Below are 20,673 nucleotides of genomic sequence, written 5' to 3' on the forward strand. Positions count from 1 at the left end.
AGATCATTGTGAAAATGAATATCCTACCTTAGCTTCTCTACCTCTTTCAGCCACTCCCCATTAAAGTCCCTCTTTCCCAATTATTCGCTATTCAAAAAACATTAAACTAAATTTGTCTCCCAGAGTCAAGTTGCTCATTAAGGAACCCTCAATTTGAGGGCGAAGAGTTGTGCCCCAAATATATTGAATACCACATAGTTGTGCTCCAAGTACATTAAATTCCACATAGATGTGCCTCAAATACATTGAATGCCACATAGTTGTGCCCCAAATACATTGAATGACACATAGTTGTGCCCAGTGTCGGAATGGGACATGAAGGGCACACCAGGGGATGTCATAATAGGGGCCAACCAGAGGGGGTGTGGCCCGCCACCTGAGTGTGTGACTAGAGGGGGCATGGTCAGCCCACCGAAGACATGGCTAGTACCACATTGTAGCATATAAGAATGCAGTGTTTGCAAAAAGTGCACGGTCTGGGCCCCAGCCCCTACATTGGTACAAAGCAGAACAGTAACCCAAAATCAGAACTGTCCCACCAGAATCAGAACAGTTGGCAGCTATCCTGCTCTCTCCTGAGAGCAGGATAGATTTTAAACTGACTTGAAAATAATGTGACTTAGCTTGAACACGACGCTGGAGATGACCGAAGAAAGCACCATAATGACAGCAAGGCTTTCCAGGCAGTAGAAACCCCCCTCGGTTTGCCTATGTTGCAGCAGCAAACTCAGGATTGGAACCAGTCACAGGTCACACAGGACTGAGACCTGAAACCAAGCACACAGACCTGGAAGTCGCTACAGGGAACTCAGAGTTGGAACGAACTACAGGAGACTCAAAACTGAGAACTGGTATATGCAGCATCGAACTAAGGACTGGAACCGGTGTTGGTACACTCAGGGCTGAGACCTGTACATAGGAGCACAGACCTGGAACCCGCTACAGGGATCTCAGAGCTGGAACGAATCACAGAAAACTCACAACTGGCATCAATAAAGCAATCAATGGGAGACTGAACCTACAGTGAAGTGTGTGAGGAGGAAGTCATGGACAGTAGGCACTTGATACTGCTGACAGGAGATAAGACAGTCAGGAACAGAGCACCTTGAAATACTGGTAGAAAGTAATGCAGACAGGAACAGAGCACATGGTAATGCTGGTAGGAGATTCTGTAGACAGGAACAGAGTACTTAGTAATGCTGGTAGCAGATACTGCAGATAGAAATAGAACCAGAGCCAGGAGACCTTCACCTAAAGCATGAGAGTTGTTCTGGCAATGTGCAACCAGCATTTTCTGGTTTAAATAGGAAGCCCTGTGCACTGATAGGCTGTCTGAATCATGTGACCGGAGTTACTGCAGACTGGTTCGACAGAATGTAGCATGTGATGCCATCCAAGATGGCCATGCCCATGAAGCAGAACAGCAGGGAGTGTTTGTTTACAAATAGTGACACAGGACTCAGGAGTGCCATAGGCGGCCAGAAGGGGCACGGATGGTCGTGATTTGACACTGTCGGACCAGGAAAGTCGGTCTAAGACCCTGATGTGTGACACTTTATAACCCTATCCAGATTATGGACACTTAGCCAGCAAAATTAGGCTCACATGCCTTGGCCATGATGCGTTATCTGGTTGCCAAGTTGTGGAAACTTGATGAGCTTCCCCCTCTCTGGTTGCTGAAATCTCTCATTTGGTTTATTGCTTGTATGAAAAAAAAAACACCACCTGCGTGATAAGGAAGATAAATTCAACCAGACTTGGGTTGTATAGGTAGCTTTCTCCCCTTTACCTTCCGGAATACCTCTTGAATAAAATAACCACCCTCTTATTGTTTAACCATATATTGAGTTATACCCTCTTTCTCTTATAGTCCCTAAAAATTATAATGAAGATTATAATGGTCAATGATCCCTATAAGTGACAATTACCCACCCAACTTTCACCATCCTAACACATAACATTTATATTATTTCATATTTCAGTTTGTATATTTAATTATTTTATTTAATAAATGGTTTTTCACTGTGATTACGACTGGTTTACTTTCTCCTGTTTTGTTCCAGTTTGTAATCCATGAGTGCTAAATAAAATATAAAGTTAAAAGCAAAACTCTAAATGAGGCCCAAACTCATCAATATCACACACATTTGGTAAACACAGGATTTTTTTTCAATTAGACATTTGGAAGGGAATTCAATTGACCACGTTACTTGTGAAAGTAACGTGGCCCGCACACTATTACTGGCTCTCAGAGCTGTGAGCAAAAATCAGCGTTGAAATGACTGTACTACCGGTAATGATGCACACTATTACCATACTACCTGTAATTATGCGCACTATTACCTTAGTAACAGTAATAGTGCGCGGGCCGCGTTACTTTCATGAGTAAAGCACTCAATTGAATACCCCCCCTTATATGGCAAACAAACGTTTTCTGCTTTGTGCAGAGAAGTCAAAGCAAGGACTTTTGTAGTGTTAAACTACATTGCAATAGCTTTATTTTCAGAGTTTAAACCACACATTCAACATTTCTTTTCTGGAGGAAGGCTCTGGACACCTGTAATCCCCATGTGCAGCATATGAAAATGATATTATATTTGAAGTACCAATGGAATTATACAATTTTTTGATATTGCTTTCCTTGAATATGTTTTGTAAGGTTTGAGTTTGCTATTTTGTAAGCTAAGCAGGTGCTTATGTAGGCTGTATAAATATTTTAGCAGTTAAATTATTCATTGTTGTATTCAACTTAAATAGGGAGTAGAGAGATGAGAAGCAGGTAGAAACTGCTAACTATTGCTGCAATGAAGAGGGGGCATACATCAAGGCCAGTACAACAACTTATATTAACTGGGAAGGGAAGCATGGAGCAACGATCAAGTCTTACTGTGCTCCCTTGTATCCATATACCTGTCAGACCTTGTGTAGCAACTACAGAACAAAACTTAGTGGACAGTTGGAAGAAACCACGTGCCAGGTTAGTCTTAAATTCTTCTTTGTTAGTGTTTAATGTGCTTCTGTATTGTTACTTTCATGTAGTCTACCTGTTTTTACTATCCCTTCATTTGTCTTAAGATTTGATAAGATTATATATTGAACAAGGGGTTGTAACATTGCAACTGTTAAAATCAACATAATTATACATACATAAACAATAAAACTCTATATTATACAAAGTAGTTATTGTATAAACTAAGAAAAACATAAATTTAGTAATGAAGGAAATAACAATAATGAAATAAGCATACTATGAGTAGCATAATTAGTTGCACAATAAAATAAGTATGGCAACAGTAGTCACATTTACATTTGATATGGGAATATATGAAATATATATCAAATTACCTTTTGATAACTTATATATATATTTTTACCAATGTTTCCATATTCTATTGCATCTTATAATTTTAATAATGATGTATAAGCTAAAATTTCCATTTCATAATTATTATTAGATATTTCTATATTAGGTGACTATTCTGGACAAGGGAGTTGTATTGTATAGTTTCATTAGGCAATACTGTATATCCTGGCAATAAGGAATACTATGGCTCTGGGCATAGGGACTATGCTGTGTGTACCAACATAGATCATACTATAAACTAGCATGGTGATAATGTTTTTTTAGTAGAAATAGAACATTACTGAATTCCACATGAGAACTATACTGATTCGGCTGTTCTGAGTGCTGGGAATAGTGGTTGTCTGATCAGCCATTTAAAACAGAAAACTTATATACTAAATTTGGTGCATGGAATTTATATACTGGATTCAGATTACACGTGTCTGTAGCTGATAATTTTATGAATGATTTGATAAAAACATTGGAACAGATGCTCAAAAGGGCAAGTTTTATACCTTTGTAACATGCTTGTAGATGTTCCGCTAAAACTCAATGTTCCCTTTGCAAAATTGCTCAGTGGGAGAGGATACTATGGTTGTCACTGCTTAAAAGGGTCTCTTAGCAGTAAGTGCATGGTTTCAACTCATTCCAAAGGAGATTATAATCTGACCTCTGAATCTGAATGTAACGTGATGGCAGAAGTAGGGAGGGGTGAGTATGTTATGGATGCTGAGAAGAACACAAGGCAAATCTGCAGATAGAATTATATATTCTCATAACAGTGCACCTAGCTTAAAGATACACAGGCATATGCAAGAATATGCTCCTTTTGAAAAGCAAGGTGGGAATGTCATCTGGTCATAAAGTAGGGCTGTGGAAGGAGTGTAAAGTATTTTAAACCTGTCTTTTTTATTTATAGAGTGTGACTGATGCCAAATAGTGGCTGGTGTCTAGGGAGCTGGTTTCTGTTTATTTAGTATTAGGGTCACAAGAAAATGTATGGAACTTTATGTTGTCAATTACTTTGCCATTCTGACACTAAAGAGCAAAGTACAAAGCAAGAAGTTGTTCATGTGTACATTACCAGAAGGTGCCCGTGCCACATGTGGTGTCAGAAGTGCAGATGCTTAGGAAAGCAAGTTTCCGCTGACCAACCTGCATAGACATTATTAAAGTAATTCTATCATTTCAAATAAGCATTGCCCAAGCGATTGTATTGTGTTTCCGAAGCACAAGCAATTTATTTAGCAAAAGCAATTTGTTTAGCAGTTCAATAAATAAGTACAATACAGTACAATATAGCCCATACATGATACCTATTAAAGATGTTACAATAAAACAGGAAACTATAAATCACCGAATACATTACATCTTCCTTATAGGTTTAACTCAGGTTCAATGAATGCAGCCCTGCCGTCACATTTCCAGCTTCCAAGAGAGCTAACAAAAGCCAACATGCTTGTATATACTGTACAAATTACAACTCTTAGTGAGGTCTTCAATGGTCCAGGCTTGATGGCATTCCAGTTCCTTGCAAGTTATAGGTCAGTTCATTTGATCCTTACAGAGGGTGAGGGGAACATCCCCCACCCTATTGTTCCCATGATTTGACTCTGAATGACCAGTTCAAACTGACCCACACAAAAGTATATAAGAGCATTAATCTCATATTGCTTGTATCTTGCGATTGCTAGTTGCGATAGCTTATTCCGTCCACACCGGGTTAATGCTGGTGAAATAAGCTTTAATATGAGACCAAACTCTTTATCTTTTAAAACACCTGAACCATAAAAACCTTTACTACAGTATTATATATAAATAAATATACAATCTAATACATTTTACTAGTAAATGAATGTGGATTGGAACCTTTAATAAATATGAAATATATAAATAACCAAATGTTGTAGTGCGAGTGTGTGCGTATTTTACCGCGTGATAGCACCATGCCCTGTGTAGCATGGCATGCTGAGTGCAATCGCACGATAAAACAATATTAACCAATATACTTTTCGTTCATCCAATTACACGACTTCGACAACATTAACATGGGAGAAGTTTTGAGAGCCCTCGAGATTTTGGCCGCTGCACAGCAAGAAAGCAAGCTCAGGTGCTACAAGTTGCAGAGTCACAGGAGGAAAACACCAGGCTCTCGCACGAAGAGTTAGCCCAAGTGAGGCGTGACAGAAACATACCAACTGGTCCGGCTCTGCAGAAAATGTCATAAGTTAATGATCTGGCATCTTTTGAGAGAGTTTCAAAAAGGGTACTTAGCCAATCAAGTGAATGTATACGAGTTTTGAAAAGTCTGATTTTTTAAAGTCTTAGATATTGGCTCACATTAGGGTTTTGGGCCAGGTCAAGCCCAGCCGATATCACAAGTGGTGCTATAACCAAGAAAAACCAGTTCAAGCACAATTGTCAGAGCTTTCAAAAATGTAAAAAAAATGTCTGCAGTCAGAGGGGAATTCGCCTATTCAACCATTGAAGTTTTGGCAACAGATAACTGCATTTTGGGGCTGGACCGCGTCTGCAAAGATGGGTGCTGCAGTCGGACTCACAGCTTGCCACAGTGGTAGAGAGGTTTGGTGCTTTTCAACAAATGACCAAAGCACTAGCACTTGTGCTAAAACTGATGCCATGTCAGAAGTCAGATTTGACAATCCTTGCTGCAGGGCCTGTGAGGACCAGATGCAATCCTCCAGAAGATCAGCATTGTATATAAAAGCTCACCATTGTATATAAAAGCTCACCCGTCTTTTATATACAATACTGATCATACAGACGATTGCATCTGCAGATATATTCTAAGGAGCTCTTGGATTTAAACATCTATATATTGTGAGTTCTTCCGCTATGTCCTGAATATTGATATCGGTTTAAGAGGACTGTGAGTGAATATGTATTGCCACCCGCTAATACTGTTTTTTTTTATATTAGACCATAACACTGTTATAATTGGAACCTCAATATATCAATCAACCAATGGAATTTAGGATGTTGTGAAAATGGGGAATACAGACTAACATTTCATATCCCATTGCACTTATGAGGCCGGTAGGATTAGATTGGTGTCTCAATTGAATATTTCTCATTATATGCGCTATTATGAGACTAGGCTTTCTGTTGTTTTTCTTTGTATGTAATATTGTTTTTATATTTCGATTATATGTATGAATAGATTGAATGTTTTTTGATTGAATTTTTTGCTTCTGTACATTATAATCACTGATATCAGCAGTATTTTGTATTTATTCTCTCAACTAATGTGTTGGTAACGTCTGAATATATAGACACGGTCTCTTCAGGTGCCCTCTGCGCAGTTCTTCTTTTCCTTTTTTCTTGCTTGCATCAGTGAATGACTGACACTTCCTTCCTTGAACCACAGCATTTGGCACCTATTAGCTATATGTGTGTCTATACTTTATATTGAGCATCCAGCACCAGAGGCTTAGGTTGTGAGTATAAATATGACTGGCAAATTTGAGGAAGCAGAAAGGGCTAGAACAAGTATGTTTTTATAGTCCACGCTTTGTGAGAAAGAAGGTGCAGACTGGTTAAGGTGATATTAATACCTGTCACATATAGCACCAGCTAACCTCTCATTCTGGCTGCTCTGAACTGAGCATGTGCACACCCGGTCTTTTCAAAACTCCCTACATTCACTTGATTGGCTTAGTATCTATAGGCCTGTCTATTTAAAGCACCTGGTTCCTTATTTTGGTTTCCAGATCTTCAGGTCTCCTTACCTGTCCTCCTCTGGCTCCTGTCTATTGCTTCCACCTCATTGTACTCTGGATTCAGCAAGTACTCTGCAGATCATTGCACATCAGCTCTGATCCTTTTTCAGGGCTTCCAGCTCATCAGGACCTCAGTGCTTCATCTCTCTGCAATTTATTGTTCTCCTGTGCCTTCCTGTATGACCTCCACAGTCAAGACACTGCCGCTACTCTGCAGATCGTTGTGCTTCTCTTCTGATTGTGCTCTCGGGCTCCCAGCACATCAGGACCTCATCACTTCATCACCCTGCAGTCTATTGCTCTCCTGTGTATACCTGTATCACCTCCACAGTCAAGACACTGCCGCTACTCTGCAGATCATTATGCATATCCTCCGAGCCTGTTTCAGGGTCATCCAGGGCCATCCAACTCATGAAACTATGTAGGAGACTATTGTGTGCTCTCCTACAATCCTGAACTTCCACTTACCTGTTGGACCCGTCTCCAGCACTCTGACATATCCTTACTGCTACCATTACTGCTACCATTATCTCCTGATCCTAGTCTTGCTAGCCATAGAGAACCGTGACCTGCGGTTAGAGAGATGCTAAGCCCATATTCCCTTGCAGGGAACCCTGGTGAAAACCTCTCTTTTCATTAGACTCTGCACCTCTCTGGGGGTAGTATCCACCTGAGCAGACTTTGAGGTCCATCCTGACAACATTTCATCACAGGGCCAGTGACAAAAGTCTCTAATCCAAAGTGCTTTGAGATGGGAGCCAGGCCACTTTCAGGCCAAGTGTCCTAAACTACCGGAACCCATGAACTGTTCTGCCGTGCATTTTGGGCCTGCTTATCCAAGTTGTTGTACTATGAGTCCTACATCAGGAAGTCCTTGTTTGTTCTGAGTGACTGTGCTTATCAAGCAAACTTTTGCCCTAGCTTTGATTGACTCTGGGATTCAGTTTACATTTTACATTTTGCAGCTCTGTCTTGCCCGAAATCATAGCTACTCGCTTACCTAAGGTGAAGGTTCTTTGCATACATGGGACAACTGAGGAGTATGAGAGAATTCTTCTGCCAGTCACCCTTAAAAAACAACAAACAATCATGGTGGTGGCTGCCATAACGCCTAAGCTGCCGTAGCCGCTTATTCTGGGGAGAGACTGCCCATTGTTTAAAGATGTCCTCTGTGAGCATGCTGGCAATTGATTCAACAGTCAAATGCCTGGTCTGTACAATCGCTACTCTGTTAACACCGTATTTCTACTGGTAAAATGAGGAACGGTAAAAGACCAAACACCACACATTTCTTAGGACATGAACCATAATATACCAATAATGTAAATTTATCTTTGCATAAATAACCTTTAATTTATATTAATAAACTGATGTGAGTTGGAACATTATTAAATGTGTACTATTTACAAATGTAAGTGTAAATGTAAGTGTGTGTGCGTGTGTGTGTTTGTGTGTTGTTTTCCCTTGCGATTGCGTTATTAACCCTGTTATGCCATAGCGAACTAATCGCAATCACATGAAAAACTATTGCAATTGATATTAGTTAATTTAAAACAACTTCATCCAATTATTTGACTTCCACAGGCCACCCTTTGAGAGTATACCTAACACTCTCACCGTTTCAAAATATTATTGCAGGATTTCAGTAGTTCGTTTAATTTTTCTGTGATATTTGTTCCTCTTAACATCATCACTCTGTCGTTGGATATAAGTTATGTCATCCGGGAAAGGAGTCATATCTTCCAAAATTACTTTTAGAAAACATATACTTTTGGAGCTCAGATTTAAACATTTGTATGCCCTACAGCCACATATATAACACATATTCAGAAAGCATATCAATCACAATATAATACATTACAATACACAATTTTCTATTTAGTTCTTCATTCCTAGTATGTCCATCTGTCCAAGGCATGTCTTAGCTTATGTGACATTTAAACAATACATTTTCACAAATAACTCCATCTTATGTCTGTTAACATTATCTCATTTATGATATCCTTCAGCCTTTTTAGTTAAATGCACTCTAATAATTTTGATGTGTTTTTCATCAACACTTGTGGGACGGGCTATTGTCTGTTAATTCTGTTCAGCCTCCCAATACTCAAGTTTCTTTGTATGTGAAACAGTGATCAGTATACAAAGTATTAGGAAACTTCTAACTAAGGGACCTAGTTGTATTATACCTTCCCTCTACTGACCTCCCACCCCATAATTCGAGTACCTCAGAAATATTTAGTGGAAAGAGAACAAGTCCTACATGATTAGTCTCTGAGGCATTTGAGAGCACACCCAGCATTCAGTTTGGTCTAAAACCTTACCCAACAAAGAATGATAATCATTCTCATGGATGTTAGCCCTAGTCCAAATTATTACTGGACTGGCATCACTGGATGCACCTCTCTTCACCTATGGGTTCACAGTACTTACAGACCCAATATTCTTCAGACAATAATCCCCTCTCACTGTCTCCGAGCTCCAAGGTTAGCAGACCTTTACTTTACCCCTGAATTGAATAGTGTAATTGGCTGGACCAATTGTGTTAACAATTTCTCCTTTATCCCCACATCCTCAGTATCACTACCTGTACTAGTCTCCATCATCTGATCACAATTGAAAGAATTGAATGTCCTGGAAAGAGAATAAGCATGAGAGAAAAACTGGAAAGGGAAAAACAGGAAAACAGCTACTCCATGATGTGATAACAGTCTTTGCAAAATCCTTGGTTCAGGTGTTATTAACTGCAATTTTAGGTCTTCCGGAACAGAGTCAAGAGTGTCATCCTCGGCTATAATTTGAACCTTCTCCGGACTGTTGACTTTTCAGCAGTGGGTGGAATGAGTCCAAGGGGTATATTTACTAAACTGCGGGTTTAAAAAGTGAAGATGTTGCCTATAGCAACCAATCAGATTCTAGTTATCATTTATTTAGTACCTTCTACAAAATGACAGCTATAATCTGATTGGTTGCTATAGGCAACATCTCCACTTTTTCAAACCAGCAGTTTAGTAAATCTAGCCCCAAGTGTCTCTTTCTGCTACTTCCAGATATGTGGTGCTGGTTGTCAACCCTTGGTACAGGTCTTCCCACCAGTCTGCCAAACAACTTGAGCATAGGAAATTACAGTCTATAACATATTCTCCCAGTCCAACATCATGACAGTTTGTGTATATCATATAAGGAGACAGTATTTCGAACGTCCTTTGTTGCTATCTCGCTATCTTCTTCTCTTTATAAGATTTTCAACAGTCTCCCCATTATGAACTCATCTTGGGAATCTAGAATCAAGTGGCAAAAGTTTCCGACCTCTCCAATCTAGTTTCTACTATCACTCTATTCAATTAATTCTAGATAGTACTGTTTACTCTATTTACCCACTGGCTTGTGGCCGATAAAGTAACCTACTATTACTGCCCATACGTTGTACCCATGATCTAAAAGTTATTACCAATAAATTGAATATCCCTATCACTTTCTATAACTCTAGGGATACCGTATCTACTAACAAAAATACTGAATATGACACAGCAATATTAGAAACATTTGAGTGAACCTTTACCCAGATTGAGATTATATCAGTAGACCAGTATATACTTGTAAATCCTGCATGGTGGCAATTGGATGAAGTTGATTTGTTTTACCTGGAAAAAGTCCATCTGTAGGAGGGGTGTGGGATGGCTCTATTGGTATTGTCTTTCCAACATTTTTTCCTCAATCAAGTAAGACAGGACATTGTTACTAACTTAAGAAGAAAAGTCTTGTGCACACCAGTATTCTCTTACTAGCTTGCACATACCTTCTTTACCCAGATGAGTCAGACCATGTGCTGACTCAGCTAGGCCTAGAAGATATGATCTGGGAGCCAGGGGCCTACCTCGTCCATCTCTCCAGAGTCCAGAGGACTCCTGACCACATCCCTTTGTCTTCCATGCTGTCTTTTCCAATAGGGAACACAAATCATGCATTTTAGTCAATTCTTTTGTATTTATCATTTCAAGAACCATTATTTTGTCAGTTATCATAGATAAATCTGCTGCCCACTTGGCAGCTTCGTCAGTCCTGCTATTGTCAAGTAATATTAAATCCTATTTATGTGTGTAGGTTTTAGATTAAATAACAACTGCTTCATTTGGTAACTTTGTCACTGTCACAAGTCCTTTATATAATGTGAGTGCGCTACTCGTGTCCTGCTATTGTCATACAAGTTTCTCTGTTGCTTCAACGTCACCCACTATCCTAGAAACTTACTTAAAATCAGTGTATATCAACTGATTTACCCTCTGCCAACTCAAATGCCATTCTCAATCCCACAGGTTCAGCTACTTGGCTAAGAAAGTTGGGTCCAGGAGTTAGTTTTTATAGACCTTCATCATTTATAACAATATCCAGTACATGTCTGTCTGTATGAAAACTATAAAACAAAAAAAAATGTTACATTTTCTAAGGCAGGCCTGGCCAACCTGTGGCTCTCCAGGTGTTGTGAAACTACAAGCCTCAGCATGCTTCATCAGTAGATAGGCAGCCGATAGCTGGCAGAGCATGGTATGACTTATAGTTTCACAACACCTGGAGAGCCACGGGCTATCCAGGCCTGTTCTAAGGGGTGTCACTTATGTCAGGTCTTTTCAGTAAAGGTCTGATTTGAATGTTCCACACAATCATGCGTATTGGTATGCCTACCAAATTCACCCTCAGCCAGTCACCTTTCCTTCCACCCTTTGTGCATCTGGAGGCACACTTTGCACACCTTGTTCAGGAAACATATGTAATTTAGGCAGGACTTAGGAGGGCAGATACTGCATGCAATGTATAAAACTTAAATCATCTCCTACGTCAAGGACCCCAGCAGCTTCAGTAATTATGGAGGTACCATATTTCAAGTATTGGACCTGTAAATTCACTGTAAATTCACTATCGCAAAACAACCCATATCCGCCCAGTTCACTCCCCAAAATCATAGGCTGTAATAAGTGTCCTTAGTGCACGAAGACGTAGCGGACAGGGCTGCATTGACGGGAACATCTCCCAGTTCTGGGCATGCACAGATTGATTTCTGGGGACAATAAAAACAAACTCGGCAGATACATGCCTTGATGAATCAAGCCCAATATGCTCATCCCTGTGTCACGGGCACTAGGAGTCTTTGCCCAGGATATCACCAGATGATGTTCTTACCAGAGTAATATAGCTGGTACTATGGTCCTCTGGTAGCAGGGTGACAACGGAACAGGAGAATCAGCAGATGGTGAGAGAATGCTCAATGAAAGTCTATGACTAGCAGCAACTGGTAATGACTTAGATGTATGAACACGAGGAACCAGATGGACAAGAAAACGGAAAAAGGATACTTGAAACTGGTGCCAATGGGAAACAGGAGTCAGTGGTCTGCGTTCAGCAAGTTGTACCACTGCTATATATATGTGAGGAGGGGCACGAGGAGATGAATGGAATACAGAGGATACACGGAGGGCACACGGAACTTGATCCCACGATGATAACCACAATACAATAATAACTGACAAGCACTGCTTGAAGTATACAAAGTCACTATAGAGATCCAGGTAATAGGAAACAAAGTCAATAGTAACAATAGCTTCAGTAGATGGAAGACTCCGGAGATGAACACAACACAGTCCAGACGGACATGCAATACAATAGCAAAGTCAATGGAAAGTATGCATACCGCGGCTCAGGGGAGCAGGCTGTCCAGGAGCAGTGCAGGGATACCTGAACGGCTGAACGCCGGCAGGAGGAGAGACCACTGGAGGATGGAAGCGGTAATCAGGTTGGTGCAGCGCACGAAAGGTAACCGGTAATCAAAGGAGCAATACTCAGGAAGCAGTAGTAAGTAAAACTGGAAACATGATGAACACGGGAGAGTTGAGGCTGTCTGGTATCCGGTAGTAGTAGCGGAGGCAGCGGAGGGGAGACACGCTGAACATGGGAGAGTAGAGACGGTCTGGAATCCGGCAGCAGTAGCAGATAGGAATCAGTGGAGAGCTGACACGATGAACACAGGAGAGTTGAGACGGTCTGGAACCCGGCAGTGGTAACGGAGGCAGCGGAGAGCAGACATGCTGAACCAAGGAGAGTTGAGGCGGTCTGGAATCCGGCAGCAGTAGCAGATAGGAATCAGCTGAGTGCAGACACGATGAACACAGGAGAGTTGAAGTGGTCAGGAAACCACAATCGTAGAAGACAGGAATCAGCTGGAGCTGAATACACGAGGAAACACGGGAACACCTTCAGAGGCTCATGGGGAATAAGACTCCAAGATCAGGCAACTAGGTAATGATCACAGGTGGTTTAAATAGGGAGGGTTGCCTGATCATCCAATTAATTAAAAGCAACAGGTACTGAAGGTTTCATAAGGGCTGCACATGCGCAGACCCTCAGGATGGCGGACGGCCACGGTTCCTGAACACAGGAGAAATGGCACTCACAGTCCGGTGAGTGACACCCTGCACAGCATATAATGACAGCCAAAATTATTGATCAATTCCAATGCGATTATTGTTGAGCTTGTTTAAGTAGTTGTCTTTTAAAATAGATACAAATTTTATTTTCCCACTTTATACCTGAGTAGTTAAAGTCACCTATGATTTTTATATTTTTTATATTTTTAGCTGCCCTTTCAATTTGTATTATTAATCCTCAAACCAATCAATAGTGTTTTGTTTTTTTCTTGGAATAATATTGCCCATTATATCTTCAAATCAGCTTGCCTTGCCTAATACTTCATTTTTACATTTCAAATACCGGGGAAGCTATTCAATTCCAGGACCCATGATGCTGATCACATTTGGAAAAAGGGTTCAGTTACGCTCAGAATTGCTTCCAGCTCCTATTTCCATTCAGATCCTGAAATTGAATAGCTCCTCTGGCATTTGATGCAAATAAATGAAACGTCGCCCCTATGCATTTTCTCCACAACTACAGCTACATCTCCTTCAATTGACATTTCCTTATGTGAAGGACAGAGGCACACTTGAGGCCTTATGTGTGTATTTTAATTTTCAAAATTTTAACATACATGCAACTCATAATACAGTGTAAATCTGTGGCCATATGGATATATGCTCTGAGTATCTTGTGTGGCCAGAGAAAAGATGCAGCAATCATCATCACCATCAACTTTATGATAATTACTGCTGTATTAAAATTAAAATAATTAAAAAGATTTAAAATAAACTGAAAAATTAGGAGACGTCAATGATGTCAATTCTCCCGCAAGGGACTTTTCCTGCAAGGTGGATGGTAATGTGATGTGATGAAGCCAATAGCATCATCAAGCAACCCCTCTCCCTCCCCCCAGTGAACATGAGAGGGCAGAGAAGTAATGAAGCAATATACTTACCTCTCCTGGCTGATCAGTGAATGGCACCATGAAATCACATCCACCTCTTCTTTTTATACCTGCTTCCACATTTCCTGTAAGGCAGGTATGAATACTAGAGATGCTCAGGTTCGGGTTCCCCGAGAACCGAACACACCCAAACTTAGCAGATTCGAGTACCGAGCCGGCTCTGTACTTTTGCATGCCCTCGGAATTGAAAACGTCATTGTTACGTCATCGGATCTCGAATCTCGCAAGCTTTAGATTCTATAAGTAGCGCCCCCCCTTGGCGATCCACCGCCATTTCACAGATGGACACAGATGGGGTAGAACAGTTCTTACAGTCTCTAGTGCAGTTGGACAGCATCATAGGTAGAAAGAGGAGGGGTAGCAGTGTTCTTCAAAGTCTCCAGTGACATTCAGGAGAGCACCATTGCCAATTGTCATTGCTGAAATAGAAATAATAGGTCTGGCAGGCTTGGTCTTCTAAATCTGCAGTCACATTGTATATTGTACTGTATTATATAGGTAACATACAAAGAGCAGAGCTCCATTGTTCCATTGCTAATTGTCATTGCTGGGATACAAATAATAGGTCTGGCATGCTTGGTCTTCTAAATCTGCAGTCACATTGTACTGTGTTATCAAAATGGATTCACAGCAGTACACAGAAGACCAAAAGCATGAAGCAGCTGCTGGCACCAGTCTTGATGATAGTAATCCCTCTACGTCATTTGCTAAAGCCTATATTAAAGTGCATAGTGTTTTTAAGCCAGGGAAACACAAATGTAAAAAAATCACCTTTTACCTTGGTCAAGAAAAAAGACCTGTAATCCAGGCAAAGTTATCTGCAGCAAAAAATAAAATTGCCAACATGCCATTCTACACACGCAGTGGCAAGGAAAGAATGAGGCCTTCGCCTTTCTCTATGAGTGCTAGTTCTGCAACTGTCACTGAAGCATCTTCTTGTGAGGTCAGTCATGACCAAACAAGACCTTGTCATTCAGACTCCAAAAGTGGTGTCCAAATACTTTTACGTGTAAAAGCCGAGCTGGAAGAAAACAGTAAGGCATTAGAGGAAAATGTATGTTCTAATTCAGAAGTTACACAAATCCATGAGAGAGTCTATCCACGAGTGCTATGTGTAATCCTGACCTGTCTGATAGTGTACCCATAAAGAAGGCCCCTTTCAGCATTTTTGCAGATGTGTGCATGAACAGCCATTTAAAGCGAGTTCGTGGCAAGCTGTTGGGAAAATCAGAAACTTATGCTAAAAGAATAACAACAAGCAGTCCATCATTAGCTAGCTCCATTCTCTCAGCTAGATCCCGACACCTGCAATCTACACCCACAACACCGTCTTCATCAATATCCTCAGTAGCGATCGGAGTAAGTCCTGCATCCAAGTTGCTAAGGCTAGATGACTCCTCCACTATCCTGGATTCCTCTGAAGATTTCTTGAGCGTTAGTCCTACTGCTGCTGCTGCTCCTGCTGCTGAGGGTGAATCTTTATCCCAGAAGCAGACCAAGTAGAAGACTACTAGCAGTTTACAACAATTGACTGTTAATCCTTTGCAAGAGGAAGCAAGTATGAAAGCTGTCACCCAGTCGCAAAGCGGATCACAGATGCCATGGCGACTATGCTAGTATTAGATCTGCGTCCAATATCCACTATTAATGCAGCTGGTTTTAGACAATTACTTGAGATTTTGTGCCCCCGTTGCCAAATTCCATCACAACACCATTTTACTAGAAAAGCTATTCCTCACCTGTATCAGAAGGTTCGAAAAAATTTAATTATTGGGCTACAAAATGCCATTCTACCCACTGTACACTTAGCTACAGATATGTGGACAAGCAGAACTGGGCAAACTAAATATTATATGACAGTAGCAGCCCACTAGGTTGGTGATTCGCCTTCACCAGCAGGAACAGCAGCAGCATGTACCCAAGTACGTAACATTTTTCAGGCTAGGCTACTCTGTGTATCACCAGCTTCACTAAGAGGCATACAGCTGACAATCTGTTACAAAAACTAAGGGATGTCATTGCAACATGTCTTATCCTGCTTAGACTCTCCTCAGGATATGTAATTTCTGATAATGCCACCAATATTGTGAGAGCATTACAGCTGGGTGAATTCCATCACATTCCCTGCTTTGCTCACACAATAAACTTAGTGGTACAGAACTTTTTAAAAGCCATTCATGTTTACTCCACAAGCCATGACATTGGGAAAGGAGGGGGGATGTATTTTACTCAAGCACAGTGGAGAATACTTTCCGTGTTGTGCAAGATTCTGAAACCATTTGAAGTAGTCATCTGTAAAGTGAGTTCAGACACTGCTAGTGACTGTGCTTGATCCTCGGTTTAAGACCTATGTCTACTCTTTGTTTCCAACTGACCCAGATATGAAGAGATGCATGAGCTCCTGGTGAGTAAGATGACAATACAAGTGCTACGTGTCTCCTCCTTCACTCAACTGCTACTAGGAAAAAACTTAGTTTTCCCAAGAAACCCAGGGATGAAGCAGATGACTCAGCACAACATTTTGATATCTGGTCTGGACTAAAAGAATTGACCAAAAAAATGTGACACCACCACCGTAACTCCACCTGATCCTACTATAAACATCCAAAGGATGGTGGAGGATTATTTTCATGATAGCATAGAAATAGACACATCAGACAGTCCCTTTACATACTGGGAGGAAAAAAAGGGAATTTGGAGACCCATGTACCAATTCGCTTTGCACTGCATAAGGTGCCCTCCAGTGTGGGAAGAGTTTTCAGCACAGCCGGGAACCTTGTCAGCGATCGGCGTAGGAGACTACTTCCTCAAAATGTGGAAAAGATGATGTTCATAAAAATTAACTTCAAATCCCACGAGGAAGGCCTTTCCCGCCACTTACATCAAAATACTTCTGTAATGGTGGATTTCAGCGGTGATGAATTAATAATGTGTGAGGATGATGTACAAACTGATGAGGGTGAGGATGAGGCTGAGAATGATGACAACAATATCTTGCCACAGTAAAGTTCATTAACAGCACTGTTACCTTATGCCCATTGTTAACTTGTTTTGTGGGGTCCCAAACAAACCAAGCACATCAGCCTCAAAAGTGGCACTCCTTGTCGCTGAAGTGCTTGGTTTGTTAAAGTGTGCATGTCCGTTTTAAGATCCAACATAAGGGTGGGTGGGAGGGCCCAAGGACAATTCCATCTTGCACCACTTTTCCTTTCAGCTACCGTTGTGTGCCAATGTGACCTAGATGTACTGTTGTGTGCTTTGCAAAAATCTTAGACACCCATTGATGATGCAGATGACTCACCACAACATTTTGACATCTGTACTTGTCTACTGTAAAAGAATTTAATTGACCAGAATTAGGGACACCTCTGCTGTAACTCCACCTGATCCTACTATCAACTATCAACATCCAAAGAATGGTGGACGATTTTTTTATTTTTTTTGAACGATATAAAGACAACAATTTTATTTACAAAGAACAACGTTGCTTGCAGAAGTAATGTAAGCATGGATGTCTAAATAGACATGTATATGTATTACCTTCCACTTTGCTGCTGTTTCATCAGTATTGCACAAAGTGTTTGCAATCTGTACTTTACGTCAAAGGTACCTAACTATATTATAATTTTTTGTGAATTTGGGCTGATTCGAAGCTCAGTGATGAACTTGCATTTTTGATGTAAAGTACAATGGCTCCTTTTAGTGCATTGTCTGGCACCCTGGATTGGTTTGGGTCTGATAAAAGCACGCATCCCAGGGGTGGTCAGCGCTCGTTGCCACGTATTAGCTGTAGAACAGCACAGTTATCAAAGGAACGGGTGGAGCGATCAAATGAACCATAACTGATTTCATGATCCAAGGACAATTCCATCTTCCACGACTTTTCTTTACTGACACTGCTGTGTGTCAATGTTTCCTAGATGTGTTAGGAACTGCCGTGTGTTTGAGTCATTGCTCTGTCGCTTAGCATCCAGGTCGCTGCAGTCTTTGTTTGAAAGTGTATGAAAATAATATCGTGACCTGTGAGGTGGTCAAAATTGACTGCATATGACTTGAAATTAGTGTTATTGAGGTTAAAAATAATGTAGGGGGGAAACAAAGTGTGATTTTAGAAAAAAAAAAAACAGGAATTTTAGAAAAAGAAACCCAAAAAAAACCAAAACCAAATCACGAAGTTAATCCAGATCCAAAACCAAAACCAAAACCAGAACACGGGGGTCAGTGAACATCTCTAATGAAAAGTAAGCCAGTTTGAGTAATTTACCAACAATCTGTTAATATCATTTCATATCATAATCTAGATTTTCATATCCTAAGTGACTATAAGACAATCCCTCAGATCTATGAAGCTTATGGCTTCTGTACACTGTCCTTACTCTCTTTGCCCCTTTATTCCATATTGATTCAATATAGGGCATCCTCATAATCTGCAGTACATTAAAAATATCTGCTTTACGCAGAGTTTGGACAGAAATCATACAATAGAAGTGATATTGCCTCTGGTGTAGAAATTGCTTTTAAAGTATAAAGTGTTTAGCATTCATTGTCTTTATATGTACTGAACATCTTTCTTTCTTTTTTTAACACTGTTTTAGGTGTAATTCTGGAGTACTAGGCTTGGACAGGAGGACTAATCCTCAACATTCTCAATGCAAAGAAGAGCACAGTATAGTAACTTCTTCTGCATCCAACAGAACTGTCTTCAGTGCATCTCGAGGACTTGTAACTTATTTACAGTTCAGCAGACCTATCACGCTTAGAGGACGGACTGATTTTTCTGGATTTAAGATGAATAACCCTAATCTACCCAAGCCTAAAATGAATGATACTTTAACATATATGGACAGTAAATCTGATTTTGTGGTGCATGGTGTCCCATTTAAACAGGCAAATCCATGCCTCGAGAACATCTGCCAGGAAGTGGAGAAAGTACAGATTCATGTCTATCTACCATGCAGTCAGCATACAGGCAAAGATACCACAGAGCATCAGTCTGAAGAAGATGAGGCTATTTCCAAGTTTAACTCCATAAGCCTTCATGATGCAAAAATACAGAATCAGTCTGAAGACAGCAAAAGCATTTTCCCATGACCATGTACAGCATAGAGATACAAATTAAATAAATCATTTTTAAATAAGTTGAGTGTTACTAATGTATTATATTTGCCTTATTGTTATTAAATAACTTATTACATAAATTACATATACTGATTGTATGGTTTATTTTCAACTAAATAGGCAATAAAATGCATGATATGACCTTATTGTTAACAAATTATATGCTTCTTGCACCCAGTCCCTAATTTGAGTATAATTTTATTAATGCTAATTAACACACAAATTCTTATATTTACTAACAAACTCATTGTTACAATACCTTGACTACCCTTTGACTATTTACTTGTGCTGGAGTGTCTCCCTGGAAACTACCTGAGACAATTCCCCTAGCAACTCTATAGTACTGGGCAGTGCTTTAACTTATTCCATGCCCCCAGAACTGATTATGTGTGTAAGTATATGGATAAGAAATGAGTATTTTATTTTATACGTTCACCAATTGAGCTATAGCACTTTTATGCACAAGTAATGAATTACACTTTAAACTATAACATAACATGAAAGGGAACAGAACATCACAAATAATAGGATTATCAAGCCAATCCTTGGGGTATCTTTGACGGGCAGAGCTCGAGGGTTCCTTGTTCTCTTACTAACGGTAAGGAAGAGGCGTAACCAAGCGTTCAACTGGCACACATTGATGGAAAGACTGACAGAGTTGTAGAAGAAAGATTCCGGATGCCCTTCCACTTTTCTTTGGTTCTCTTCCCATAGTCCAGTGTAAACCATAATTTTCAGCCAGTCCTGCTTCCAAGTTCCTTGAACGTTCCCCAGGTACCTCTTTTTACTCTGGTGATCACGGTAGGATTCTCTGAATACAAGGGGAGCTATGCTCCCTGGCTCTGGTCTGGTTTATAATTTTGTAACAGCATTACGGATTTGTGGATCATGTGTGCCGACCAATGTTAATTTTTTCTCAACAGAGTGGTGCAATAAATTAAAGAAGTAAACATAGGAGAATAAAGATTATTCTTCTATTCTCTTTATACTGACTTGTCCCTATCACTGCAGCAACCATCTGCCAAAAGGGTTTTACAGAATTTGTTGAGACCTGTCCGGCTTCTTGTTCCTCTGCTCATCCCAAATAAACCCTGAATCCATTT

This window comes from Mixophyes fleayi, chromosome 2, assembly GCF_038048845.1.
Source record: "Mixophyes fleayi isolate aMixFle1 chromosome 2, aMixFle1.hap1, whole genome shotgun sequence".
Lineage (NCBI taxonomy): Eukaryota > Metazoa > Chordata > Amphibia > Anura > Limnodynastidae > Mixophyes > Mixophyes fleayi.